Source organism: Humulus lupulus, chromosome 8, assembly GCF_963169125.1.
Source record: "Humulus lupulus chromosome 8, drHumLupu1.1, whole genome shotgun sequence".
Lineage (NCBI taxonomy): Eukaryota > Viridiplantae > Streptophyta > Magnoliopsida > Rosales > Cannabaceae > Humulus > Humulus lupulus.
In genome coordinates this window covers 34,750,431-34,763,841 of record NC_084800.1, presented here as the reverse complement: position 1 = coordinate 34,763,841, position 13,411 = coordinate 34,750,431, and positions in this window count along the sequence as shown.

Below are 13,411 nucleotides of genomic sequence, written 5' to 3'. Positions count from 1 at the left end.
ATCCGTTCCCGAGCCTAAGTCTTTATCACCTAGTCACAACCAAAGTATAGGGTTCCACTAATACTCCAATATAGGTTTCCAGTTACAAAACTAACTCCCGGGATTCCAAATTCCACCAAGCACGATGGTGAAACCAAACCCGAGCACACTAGACCACCTTCCCGTGCCTAAAACCCTCAAAAACTCATGTGTGCAACCAAGGGCTATGGCCCCCGAAGCCTAGCCGCGGCCCTTCTCCGAAACAGAACCAACACCCATGCTGAACAACACACGCGTCGCGGCCCTTGCCTTGGGCGCCGCGGCGCTCTCCCTTGGTCGAGCCTCCTTGGCTCCTTTGCATGCTAGGGCCGCAGCGCTCTAGAACAGAGTCGCGACCCTCCCTTTTGAACCCAGAATTTACACCATTTTTAAGTCTGAAACCTCACTTTAAACCATCCCAAAGCTTCCCAACTCCTAACCAATTAATCCCCAACTCCTTTAGCATGATCTAGACAACATAATTCCACAGAAAACACAACCTAGCACACTCTAATCTTCTCTTTCCAACTTATGAAACCCAAGAGCTATAAACACTTAAACCAGTCATTCAAACTCAATTTAAAACCTCTAAACCAGGGGTTGAAGCTTACCTTTGCTGTTGAATCACTTCACCAAGCCATAGCCAAGCTAAGTTCCCAAATTTCCTTCTTAATTCTGCCTTAGAACATCAAAACCATATTTGTTTCAACACTTAACCAAAACCCAGCTAGAACCCAGAATTCAACCACAGAAAAGAAGACCAGATGCTTACCTTAATCCCTGTTTTAGTTCTTGATTTACTCCTGAGCTAAACCTCCAAATCCTCACCACCAAACTCAGAAATTCCAGCTTGTTCCCCCGTTTTCTGTGTTTTCTTTCCTTTGTTTCCCCTTGAGCGTGAGAGAGAGCTGAGATAAAAGCTCTTAGTCAATTTGTATTTTTCTTCTAAAAGCTTCCTTATGTTTAACTTAGCCGTTAAGTTAATCCCGAGGCTCGGGGTGCCGGAACCGTCCCCGAGGCCAAAATGGTAAAATCCCCCAATATTCTCGCCTAGACATCCTAACCTCAAATATATCTCCATATATTTATTTTCATAACCCGATAGTCTAAATCACTACCCGCTATCTAAAAATATCCCCGACTTGTCAAAGTCATGTCCTAAGCCCTGTTGTGACTTATCCCGCTATCTGACCCTAGAATCGTCTTGAGTCGTGCTCTGCGAACCTGTCCACATAATAATGTGGTTCTCAAATATATCACATATTTATTTCATATCACTTTAATAAACATATAATTATTCATTTAATCACAATTATTCCACTAATGCCCTCCTGGTACACTAATCAAGGCCCTTAAGCCTTATTAGCGATTTTGGGTCGTTACATAGCCAGTCAAGATTCAGAGATGGCCATGATTATAATGAGGCCGACTCAAGCAGAGGAAACGTCGGTCGGAGAAATGAGGAAAAAGGTGGGGGCAGAAGCCTACCACCTAGGGATGACCAACCCGAAAGACGTGACGCTGAGGGGCAGCCCAAACAAAATAACGTCTTTAACCGGCTCGGAGCTAGCGAGCAGCGGAGAAGAGAGGAAGATTTAAGAGACGTACTCAACGATTTTCGGGAACGACACGACGAGTACGTACCCCCAGCACCAGAAGCCCCGGCGATTCCTGGCGCCGTGCAGGCCCAGATAGATCCCCTCAACCAGGCAGTGCAACAGCTGGTCAGGGGGAGAACATCTTATATCGATCACGATAGGAGAAAGGGCACTCATTTCGTCCAGAGGATAGCTATGGCAGAAACTCCTAGCAAGTTTAAGATGCCTACGATTCTGAACTTTGACGGGTATGGTGACCCGGTATCTCACGTCAATAAATTTGAGATACAAATGAACATTCAGAAAGTGTCTGAAGACGCTCGGTGCAGGATCTTCCCTGCAACACTTTCTGATGCTGCACAGGAGTGGTTTTTCAAATTCCCTCCTGCAAGTATAGTTTCCTGGGAAATGTTCATGAAGGAATTTTACGAACAATTCTATGCGGGTCGTGTGCACCCCACTGAGTCAAATCAGCTTGTCAAAATACGCCAGCAAGACGGAGAATCACTGAAAGATTACGTCCAGCATTTTATGCGAGCAGCTGCTGGAGCAAAAACAGTGGGAGACGAAGGCAAGATGATGGCCATAATTGCAGGGGTTAAGAGCCGCACGCCTCTCTGGGACAACCTCAGAAAGCATGGGGTCAGGACTACCCAGGAGTTTTTGGATCGAGCTGATCGATATATCAAGCTCGAGGATGCCATCGCCAATGAAGGAAAGCCCCCAGGCAAAGATAAGGGGACAATCGAGCCCGCCAAAGTCGCCAATGGGTCGAAGCCCAACGGCAACGGCAAAGGCAACGGGAATGGCAATGGCAATGGCAAGAATGAGGGGAAGCGGCCGCGCAATGAGCCTTCCACCTCTGACAATAAACGAGCCAAGGGTAATCATTATGAACCTCGGTTCACTAACTGCATTGCCCTTATTGAGTCTCGGGGAGAGGTGTATCAGGCCACGAGTTCCAGTGTGCCTTATAAGAAACCTGCCCCCATTCGAAAGGATATTTCGAGAAGAGACACTACCAAGTATTGTCATTATCATAACGACTACGGACATGATACCAATGAATGCAACCAGCTAAAGGATGAAATCGAGTTCCTTATTAGACAAGGACACTTGAGAAGATTTATACGGGCCTTGGGAAATTCACAATGATAAGCTCTAGGTGGCAACGAGCGTGCGCCCACACGCCAACGCTTGCCACCTTTGCAGCCTGACCCCATAGCTGGCACTTTACTCACCATCTGTGGAGGCCTGCACCTCGCGGGAAGCAGTGGAAAGGCGAGGGAACGATATGCTCGGACCCTACGTCACAACCAGGACATCGAGATGATGATTGTGGAGGACAGGGCATCAAAGAAGGCTCGATCAGAGGATGGTAAGACAACCTTCTCTGATAGCGACGCCTAGCATGCCCGGTTCCCACATTCCGATCCGTTGGTCGTGGACGTTCAAATCACCAACATGATGGTGAAAAGGGTACTAGTTGATACAGGAAGTTCAATGAACATCCTGTACAAATCTTCGCTGGAATGCATGAAGTTGTTCGTTAAGGACTTGGAGCCCTGCAACCAAACAATTTACGGCTTCTCTGGTGAGGAACTCGCCCTAGCAAGGTCAATCAGACTTCCAGTGACAACAGGTATAGCGCCCGCTACCAAGACATTACTCGCTACTTTTATAGTAGTCGATTGTCCTTCGGCGTACAATGCCGTCATTGGAAGGCCCATATTGGTTGATCTTCGGGCCGTCACCTCAGTGTGGCACTTGGCCATGAAATTCCCGATAGACGCAGGGGTAGGACACGCGTTGGGTAATCAGAGAGAAGCAAGGGAGTGCTACAACGCCTCAGTCACAAAGGCGAAGAGGGGAACGTCAAAGAGCACTCCCACAGCTAGGTTGCAAATGGCTATTGACACTCAAGCCCAATCCGGTGATGGAGTCACCAAATAGGGTGTTTCCCAAAGTGAGGATAGGGATTTAGATCCTCGCTTTGGGGATTTTGAGGAAAATGTTGGACCCGTCGAGGACCTGGAAGAGGTCCAACTTGACGAAAAAGACCCGACCAGAGTTGTGAAGGTCGGGAAAAACTTAGAAGCAACCACGAAGCATGCACTGGTGGAATTTTTGCGGAAGAACCAGGAAGTCTTTGCCTGGTCGCACAGAGACATGGCTGGGATAGATCCTGCAGTTATCAGCCATATCCTGAACGTAGACAAGAGTTTTCCACCCGTGCAACAAAAAAGAAGGATGCTCGATAAGGATAGATCGAAAGCCTTAAAAGAGGAAGTCGAAAGACTGAAGGAGAATGGATTCATCCGGGTGGCATTTTATCCATCATGGGTCTCTAATCCAGTACTGGTTCCCAAGCCCAATGGCAAATGGCGAACCTGTGTGGATTTTACAGACCTTAATAAAGCCTGCCCAAAGGATTGTTTCCCACTCCCAAGGATCGACCAGCTGGTCGATGCGACTGCAGGACATGAGATCCTCTCCTTCATGGATGCATACTCGGGATACAATCAGATTAGTATGCATCCCCTTGACGAGGATCACACCAGCTATCGGACCGATACGGGGTTATACTGTTATAAAGTAATGCCCTTCGGACTGAAAAATGCAGGTGCGACTTACCAGCGATTAGTTAACCACATGTTTAAAGAGTTGAAAGAAGTAAACATGGAGGTGCATGTGGACGACATGCTGGTAAAGTCGAAAAAAAGCAGAAGGACATGTGAAGGATTTACAAGAATGTTTCGATGTGTTGAACAAGTACCAAATGAAATTAAATCCTCTCAAATGTTCCTTCGGAGTCAGATCAGGGAAATTCTTGGGGTTTATTGTCAATTCAAGAGGAATCGAGGCCAACCCCGACAAGATAAAAGCCCTGATTGACATGAAATCGCCAGAGAAGATCAATGATGTGCAAAGTCTAACTAGGAAAATTTCCGCACTAAGTAGATTCATTTCCAAGTCGACGGACAAATGCGTCCCTTTCTTTAATATACTTAGAGGGAACAAGAAGTTTGAATGGACAGGAGACTGCAAGCAGGCTTTCCAAGCCCTAAAAGCCCATATGGCACAGCCTCCTATTTTGTCAAAGCCTATCGAAAGAGAAACTCTGTTCATTTACCTGGCGATCACCGAAGTTGCTGCTAGTGCGGTACTGGTAAGTTACATGTAAGCAAGAGGCTAATCGGAGCAAAGTTGAGGTATCCTCCCATCGAAAGATTAGCCTATTTCTTAATCTTGGCCTCGAGGAAGTTACATCCTTACTTCCAAGCCCATCCAATTACATTCTTAACCGACCAGCCCCTTCGGCAAGTTCTGCAAAAGCCTGAGGTAGCTGGACGCTTATTAAAATGGGCAGTTCGATATTACATATTCACCACGAGCAGCAGTAAAGGGACAAGTCTTGGCTGATCTTATTGCCAAGTTCACTGAGCTCCCAGACAACGAACAGTGCGAAGAGTCTAGTGCGCCTGAGCCCCAGGATAAAGCTCCCTCGTGGAAGTTATTCACGGATGGATCGTCCAACGAATCTCACGCAGGAGTGGGAGTGATATTGATAACGCCAGAAGGGCATCGATTTCACTGTGCTATTAGGTTCGACTTCACTGCGTCCAATAATGAAGCCGAATATGAAGCACTCCTCACTGGGTTAAGATTGGAAAAAGACATGAGTATAAAGGTGTTGGATATTTACAGTGATTCACAGCTGGTGGTGAATCAGGTTCTAGGGGAATATCAAGCACGAGGCCTTAAAATGGTGGCTTACTTAAACAAAACTAGAGATCTGTTAGCTCAGTTTGAGAAGTATACCCTCCAGCAAATACCTCAGGATCAGAATTCAAACGCATATGCCTTAGCCAAACTCACAAGCGCGAAAGACGCTGACACTTTGAATATTGTGCCAGTAGAAAGATTATGCAAGCCAAGCATACGAGCGGTTAAAACTAATATGGAAATCCGGATGGAGGATACATGGATGGCACCTTACTTGGAGTATCTTACAAATGGTGTACTACCAGCTGATAGAAACAAAGCCAGAACTCTTCAACAACAGGCCGCTAGGTATATACTGGTCGATGGTATTCTTTACCGAAGAGGATATTCCATGCCACTGCTCAGATATATTACACCGGATAAGGCCAAGGAGCTGATGAAGGAGGTACATGAAGGCTTCTGCGGGGATCACGCTGGGGGGCAAATCTTGGCAAAAAAGATTCTAAGGCAGGGCTATTTCTGGCCGACTATGAACGAAGACTCAATGGAGTTTGTTTGAAAATGCGATAAATGTCAAAGATTTTCCAAGATCCCACGCGCAGCTCCCAACGAGTTAAAGCAAATGCATAGTCCTTGGCCTTTCGCAGTATGGGGTATAGACTTGATTGGATCCCTGCCAACGGGAAAAGGCGGAGTGAAGTACACAGTCGTAGCAGTCGACTACTTCACCAAATGGGCCGAAGCTGAGCCGCTCGCTACCATAATGACCAAGAAAGTTCTTGACTTCCTCATCAAGAACACTGTTTGCCGATATGGTTTGCCTCGAAAAATTGTCTCAGACAACGGCACCCAGTTTGACAGCGACTTATTCACAGACTTCTGCGAGAGGCACGGGATCGTCAAAAGCTTTTCTTCAGTTGCACATCCACAAGCAAATGGGCAAGTTGAAGCAGTGAATAAAACGCTTAAGGACACCCTGAAGAAAAGGCTCGAAGATGCTAAAGGAGCATGGCCAGAACAGTTGCCCGAAGTCCTTTGGTCGTATAGAACTTCTCATCGAACAGTGACGGGTCATACCCCGTTTTCCTTAGCATACGGGTATGAAGCTATGTTGCCTGTTGAGTTAGATCCTCCCTCACACTGACGAATTACATACGACCAGGACCAGAATAGCCAACTGATGATGGAGTCCCTAGACTCACTTGCAGAGAAACAAGAAAGAGCCCAACTCCGAGTAGCTGCGTACCAACAAAAGGTCGCCCGGTATTTGAATTCGAAAGTGAAAGAAAGAAAATTCAACGTCGGAGATCTAGTACTACGATGAGTTTTCTTAAACACCCACGACCCAACTGTTGGAGTGCTCAGTCCAAACTGGGAAGGACCTTACCAGATTGAGGAAGTCCTTCATCCAGGAAACTACAAGCTTGCATGCTTAAACGGAGATCTCGTTCCACGCTATTGGAACGGATAACACCTACGCAAGTATTACCAATAAACAGTCCTTTTTAAAGGACTGGCTTGTATTAATTTTTACTTTTTACAAGTTTCGAAAAAGGGTTAGCCACGTTGTATGGATAATCTCTTATAAGTGTAAGATCTTTTTAAGATCACTCGTAAAGACATGTTAGTCCATTTTTAATACAAGATTATAAGGGACTGTGCGCAGCCAGTCATTCTTGCCAACCTTTGTAAATTTATTTTTACAAGTATTTTTTCATTACGTGTGTTGTTTTGCTGTATTATAAGTGCTACGTTTCCTATCGAGCAGTAATGTTAGCACAGGTCGTGGTCAAGGCAAGTGACCAAGGACCTAAAGCTCCTCGATCACTTGGGGGGCATATAAGGTACATCTATAGCAAAGCATACCAATAAGTATGTAAACACATGAACAAAATGAGTGAAAGCATGCTACGGTACTTAGAGTATTTTTCAAATTTTATATTTTGTTAAATCAAGCCAAAGTACTATGCTAAGTTCGGTCATGCGAACAGATGTTATAATAGAAAAAAATATTATAATGTCAAAAAGCATTCTTTTACACCGTGAGCAGTACTGCTCGGATGTCATTGTTTAATTAAAAGTAAAGCTGCCCTCGCAGCAATAAAAACCAATTGTCTTTACAATACAACCCGTGGGCCATGAAAACGAAATAAAAGAAAAAAATATATATTATTGAGGAGCAGGAGGGTCCTGAGGATTGGGAGGAGTGCCTTGGTCAGCCGAAGGACCAGCTTCAGCATCAGCGGCAGGCACCTTGGCCTTCTCTTCTTCTTCCAGCCGGATGGCGCACTGCGCCATCAGAGTCCTCTTCAACCGCTTGGACAGGTAGTTGAAATTGGCCTCTCGGTTGTGCTTCCAGAATTCGTAGAAGCAGAGGTGAGTGGCCTCCTTATACTTCTTCAAATTCTTGGCCCCGTCCTCCTCGAGCTCCTGCACTCGCTTCTCAAGCTCCCTTGTCCCTTGCCTGCTGGCGGTCAGATCAAGCTCAAGCTGCTTACATTCTTGGTGACGAGCTTGGCAATTTCCTTGAATTTTTCCCGGGAGTCGTTGGCTTTCTTCAAGGCGTCTTGGGCGTCCAGAAGCTCCTGGATGAGAGTAGCTTGGTCCTCGCACAGTTGTTCGGCTTGTTTGGACAACTCCTTATTCTCCTCGAGCAGCTTGTTGTAGTCAGCCTCAAATGCTTGCTTAGTCTAGGCAAGCCTGGAGTCGAAGTTCTTTCCCCGAGAAACCAATGCCCCGACACGGCGCCAGCCAGCAATTAAAGTTAGCAGCCCCTGAAGACAAAGAATGAGATAAAATAAGGAAAAGAAATCAGACATAAATGATAAAGTAGCAGGAGACTACTTACACTAACTATCTCGTTCAACCCTCTGTTGACGACTTGATCAGCCTCCATTGAAGCAGTTTCAGTGATGGCAGCCTGACTGGGTCTGTGCTTCGAGAGCTTGTATATCCTCTCCCTGGCAGAGCCGACCACGAAGCTGGGCAGGGAGCCTTCGGGCAAGTTGTTCAATGCCTCCTTGTCAGCAGCCTTAGAAGAAGGTTGTGGGTTGACAGGAGTAGGAGTCATCTGCTCGGAGTGGGGCGGAGGCGGTGAGTTCTCCTTGGAAGGGGCGGTGGCTGGAGCATCGTCTGTTCAAGCTTTCTTCGAGGGGGTCTTGTTGTTTTCCCCTTGAGCCCTCTTGTTATCCTTCTTCGGGACAGAAGAGGCAGCGGGAGCCTAATAGTGCTCAAATACGTCCTCGGAGTCCATACCTGCACAAAAGGAAGCAACACAAGCAGTAAGAACAAATGGTCATGCAGGATACTAGAATAAAAGTAAAAGGATTATAAGTCAAGTACCCACGCTACAACTACTGGTCGTAACATTATTTACTGAACTACCTAGTTCCTGGAAGAAATCTGAATTTAAGGAGGGAGCATTCCTAAAGTTGCCATCCCCATCAAATAGATGAGAGGGAATTGGCAAATGATTTAAAAGCGAGATTATTATACCGTTTTCATCCGACGAGTCGTCAGAAATTTCGGTAGGCTCAGCAGCCTTTTGTTTTCCTTTGCCCTCGGGGGCCAAGGGTTTCTCTACACGACGAGGGACGGCAGGTTCCCTGATCGTAACCCTAGTTGGTCTCCTCCGCAGAGGAGACGCTTGGGGTTGCTGCTCGAGTTCCACTTCGGCTTGGGCGTTCCCCGCCGGAGGTTCGCTCGTCGCTGGTTGAGGATTCCAGAGGCCGACCAGCCTAAGGTTAGCCTTAATAACTAAATTTTTGACACTCTTATTAGCATTCGGCATGCTGGCCAAGAATTCCGCCCTTGACTCCATCCCTGGAGTTGGGGTTGGACGTAACCATGGGCCTGGAACATAGTGGAATGTTAAGACATTGTGGCAGAAAAACACTAAGCGAAGAAGCTAGTGGCGTAAGAACTTTTACCTCCTCGGGTGAAGGCCAGGTTGTCTGCGGCTAAGTTGGGAGTAAGGAAGTATTCCTAATGGTACCTCCCCACGTTGAAGATGTGAGTAGTGTCGGACAAGAAAGTGCGCCCAGTTTCTTGATGACAAAGATGGAAAAACCCCGTGCCTTCTTGGTTGGGGTTGGACTTAAGGTCAAAGAGAAAGTTGACCTCGTGGGGAGTGGGCTCTGGCCATTTTTCGAGTTTGTAATGGATATAGAGTGCGGCCAGCATTCTACACCCATTTGGGGTGATTTGAAAGGGGGCAACTCCAAAGTAATTTGCCACCCCCTGAAAGAACGAGTGAAGAGGCAAGGTGGCACCTGCCTCAATGTGAAACCGCGACCAGGCGCTGTAGGCCCCACCTGGCAGGTTGGCCCTCTGGTCGATAGAAGGTCTGACCACAGTCACCCCTGTCAGTTTGTACTTATTTAAGTAGTTGGCAATCATCCGTATCGTCACTCTACTCTGGGGAACAACATGCTACTCGACATCCGGCTGAGCAGCGTGTCGAGGACGGGCATGCCTTTGAACATTTGCATCGGGAGCATTTTCACCTCGACCACTTGTCGAGGGGGCATCAGTAGTAGGCTGGCTTGAGGAGTTAGGGGTTTTCCTTTTTTGAGCTTTTGTTTTTGTTCGAGCCATTCTCTGGGTTGGGACTGGAGAAGGGTTTGGGCTAGGGCGAGAAAAAGGGATATCTGGTATCAGAGTAGAGGGGTTTTCTTCACCTTCAAGCAGCTGAGCTAGGAGGTCATCTTCGATGGGTCTTTCTCCTCCCCAAGGGTCTTCCATATGAACTGCAAATAGACAACGGAGGAGATAAGACACATAGCTTGCGGAGTTACGTGGGAGATTGGGATAACGTCGCTCGCGTCTATTGACCAGCAGCATCCTACCCATACACTAAGTTTGGTGCTAACAGTTCGAAAAACGGATCAAAAAGGAAATAAAATGGTTTCTGAAAATGAACTTTTTCAACTCCTAAAGAACGGGAAAAAACCCAGTTTTTTCAACTAGCTTAAAGATTGAATTTTTACGGCGAGCTTACGCTCTAAACCTATGACCCTTACTATCAAACTAGTTCCTAACTTATGTAAAGAAGAAATACAGTCTCCTATCAAGCATCATATGGTTTATACAAAAATTCGCATAATTTCTACTTAAGAACACAGGAAATCGCAAAGCACAGTAAACAACATGTATGGCATAATGAAGAGTTTCAAAGGTGAAGTGATTACCTGGGCAAAGGGTGGAGATTCAGAAAAGGTAGAAATTTCGAGTCAGAAAGACCTTCGGCAGGACGTCTGAATGGTGTCGAAATTCTGGGCTCTGGGGCAAAGTTCTTGAAGTTCTTGACTGGAATAGAGTGTAAAAAAATTGTAAGAAAAATAAGGAGGTTACTTATAGAGGCTGAAGTATGGCAAAAAGTAGCAATCATGACTTTCCCATTTTCGAAACGTGGGGGAGTGTATAAGCCGCCGAATTGATTTCTTGAAAACCGAAAATGCTTGATTAGACATAATTATGTCACAGTTTTAAAAAATGCACGAGGATTCTGATAAGATTTCGTGGGCCATATGAACGGTTGTTTCCCTAAAGTTTCTTTATTGCTGGTCGCATTAAACAAACTTGGGGGGCAAATGTTATTCAAAAAACAGGCATGGATGACATGGCAGACGTTTAGTACACGTGGCTGACATTTGGCAGGAGTCTTGCTCGACCATCGACCAGAAAGATGTCTGGCGCAACGCTCAATGGTTATATACGACCAGCTTGGTCGTATACTCGCTATATTTGGAGAAAATCTTAGGCAGTTATAACCATACCCGAAATTATCTCCCATGATTTCCTGAGTATCTGATTATTTAGGAAAGAATATCTGTAACAAATTAATGTAATATTCCTTGAGCCTATAAATAGAGAAAGATAGCTCAAGGAAGGGGACTTTTTGGCTTTCTAATTATCTGAGATTAGAGTTTTATGAGTGTATTAGAGCTATCATATTTGGTATATTGTTTTGTTCTTCAGAGGTTAGTGAAACTCATTGAACCCTAGTTCTTTGATCACTCCTTTGAGTTATTATATCAATAACAGCTCAAGTGGACGTAGGTTATTACCAGATTCTGGGGCTGAACCACTATAAATTCCTGTGTGTTTTATTGTTTTTGTCATCATTCTCATTTCAACATATATGTCCACATCAAGCATTTCTGACTCTGTGTCAGTTGACCAAAATCAGGGTCAACAATAAAATAAACATAATAAAATTTCAATTGTATTAATATAATTAAAAAACGTAATCTAATTATTATTGTTTTGATCGGGCCAACCAGGTGTAAAATATTCATTAAGGTCAATATCTTGATCACCAGTATTAGGGCGCGACAATGGTGGTGAAGAAAACTGTGGTGCTTGTGGAGAGTGCTGTTGCGAAGATGATCGAAATTGTCGAGTATGTGGTCGCGGCGAGGGAGACTGATGCAATAAACTCTCAAACTGACCATACCTTTGCTGCTGCGACGAACTCACAAATTGACCATACACCTACTGTGGATGTTGCTGCTGCGATGAATCCCCAAAGTCACGACGCCTAGGATGTGACGTCTGAGATCTTGCAGGGACGTCGTGGTAATAAATTATTACCAGATATGTAGTAATTTTTAATTAATCATTATTAGTGGTAAAAAAAATTATTAAATAAAATTTTCAATTTCTATATTCAAATAATTTTATACTAATTAAAAATCATAGTCTACAAGTAAGCAAGATTAAAACAAGAAAATATCTAGAAGATTCAACTTACTTTTTTTTCACTTAAATTATAAAATTAATTTTAGTCTATAATAATTGTTTTGTTTTAATTCAATATTGGGCATGCAAAGTTAAACATACAACATAATATAATATTAGCAACCACAAAAATCCCAGAGCACACAATATAACATAAACATAGTATAATATAAATAAAAATCTCAAAGCACACAAAAATCCAACATCCAACACACTAATTTTAAAGCATAGCATAATAATGTACTTTAACTTATTAAGTAAAAATTGTAGTAAAAAAAACTAACCAAAACAGTATCAGTAAAGTCCAATAGCCACTTCGAACAAATGAACGAGACACTCCAAAATATTGAGATATACCTGAAAAGTTCAATAGGAAACCAATATCAGTGGTTAGTTTGATAATTTGAGAACAGAAAATGTAAAAAAAACTTAGACGAGGAGAGAAAACTGAGCACGAACCAGACCACCGTGGTGAACGCGTGGCGTGGGGTCTGAAACTCCGGCGTGGCGTGGTAGTGGTGCTCGGACGAAGGGGCGGACGGTGGTGGTGCTCGGACTGAGAGGGAAATTTTTTTTAGAGAGAAGAGGAGAAATGGCAGGGACGGACGATTCAATCTAATATATAGCATTATTACCGGCGGGGATCCGCCGCTATTAAAATCCTCCCGCCAGTAATACATTATTACCGGCGGGGCCAGTGTAATCCGCCAGTAATAATGTTAGTACCGGCGGATGAAGGCCCGCCGGTAATAACAAAAATATCCGCCTCTTCCAATTTTGAAACGGCCTCTTATTTGTTTCTTGGGCATTTTATTAGCGGTGGACTACCCGCCGCTAATAATGAGTAAGTCCGCTGCTAATAAAATAAATTAATTTTTTAATTTAATTTCCCTATTATTAGCGGCGGACCCAGTACTCTGCCGCTAATAATCTGTAAATTACTGGCGGACAAAGTCCACCGGTAATATTTCCGCCTCTAAAAACGTTTTTTCTTGTAGTGTGTGCTTTTAGCATAGTTATAATAAATAGTTTTTAATATAATTGATGATAATTTTATTAATTATATTATAAATTCTTTTTTTTTAAAGATAAAGTTTAGTTTTTGTTTTGAATTCACAATAAATAAATCACAATGTTATGTCATCAATATTATTTTGATTATTTAGATATTATAAAAATATATATATAAAAATTTGAAGTTGGGACCTAAAAATATGTATAGGGTCTCATTTGTTTGCGATTAGAAAACTGCATTTTTAAAAAGTGTGTTTCTGAAATAAAAATTTGAATTTATAGTCTGAAAACATATTTTTAAAAATGTGATTGGT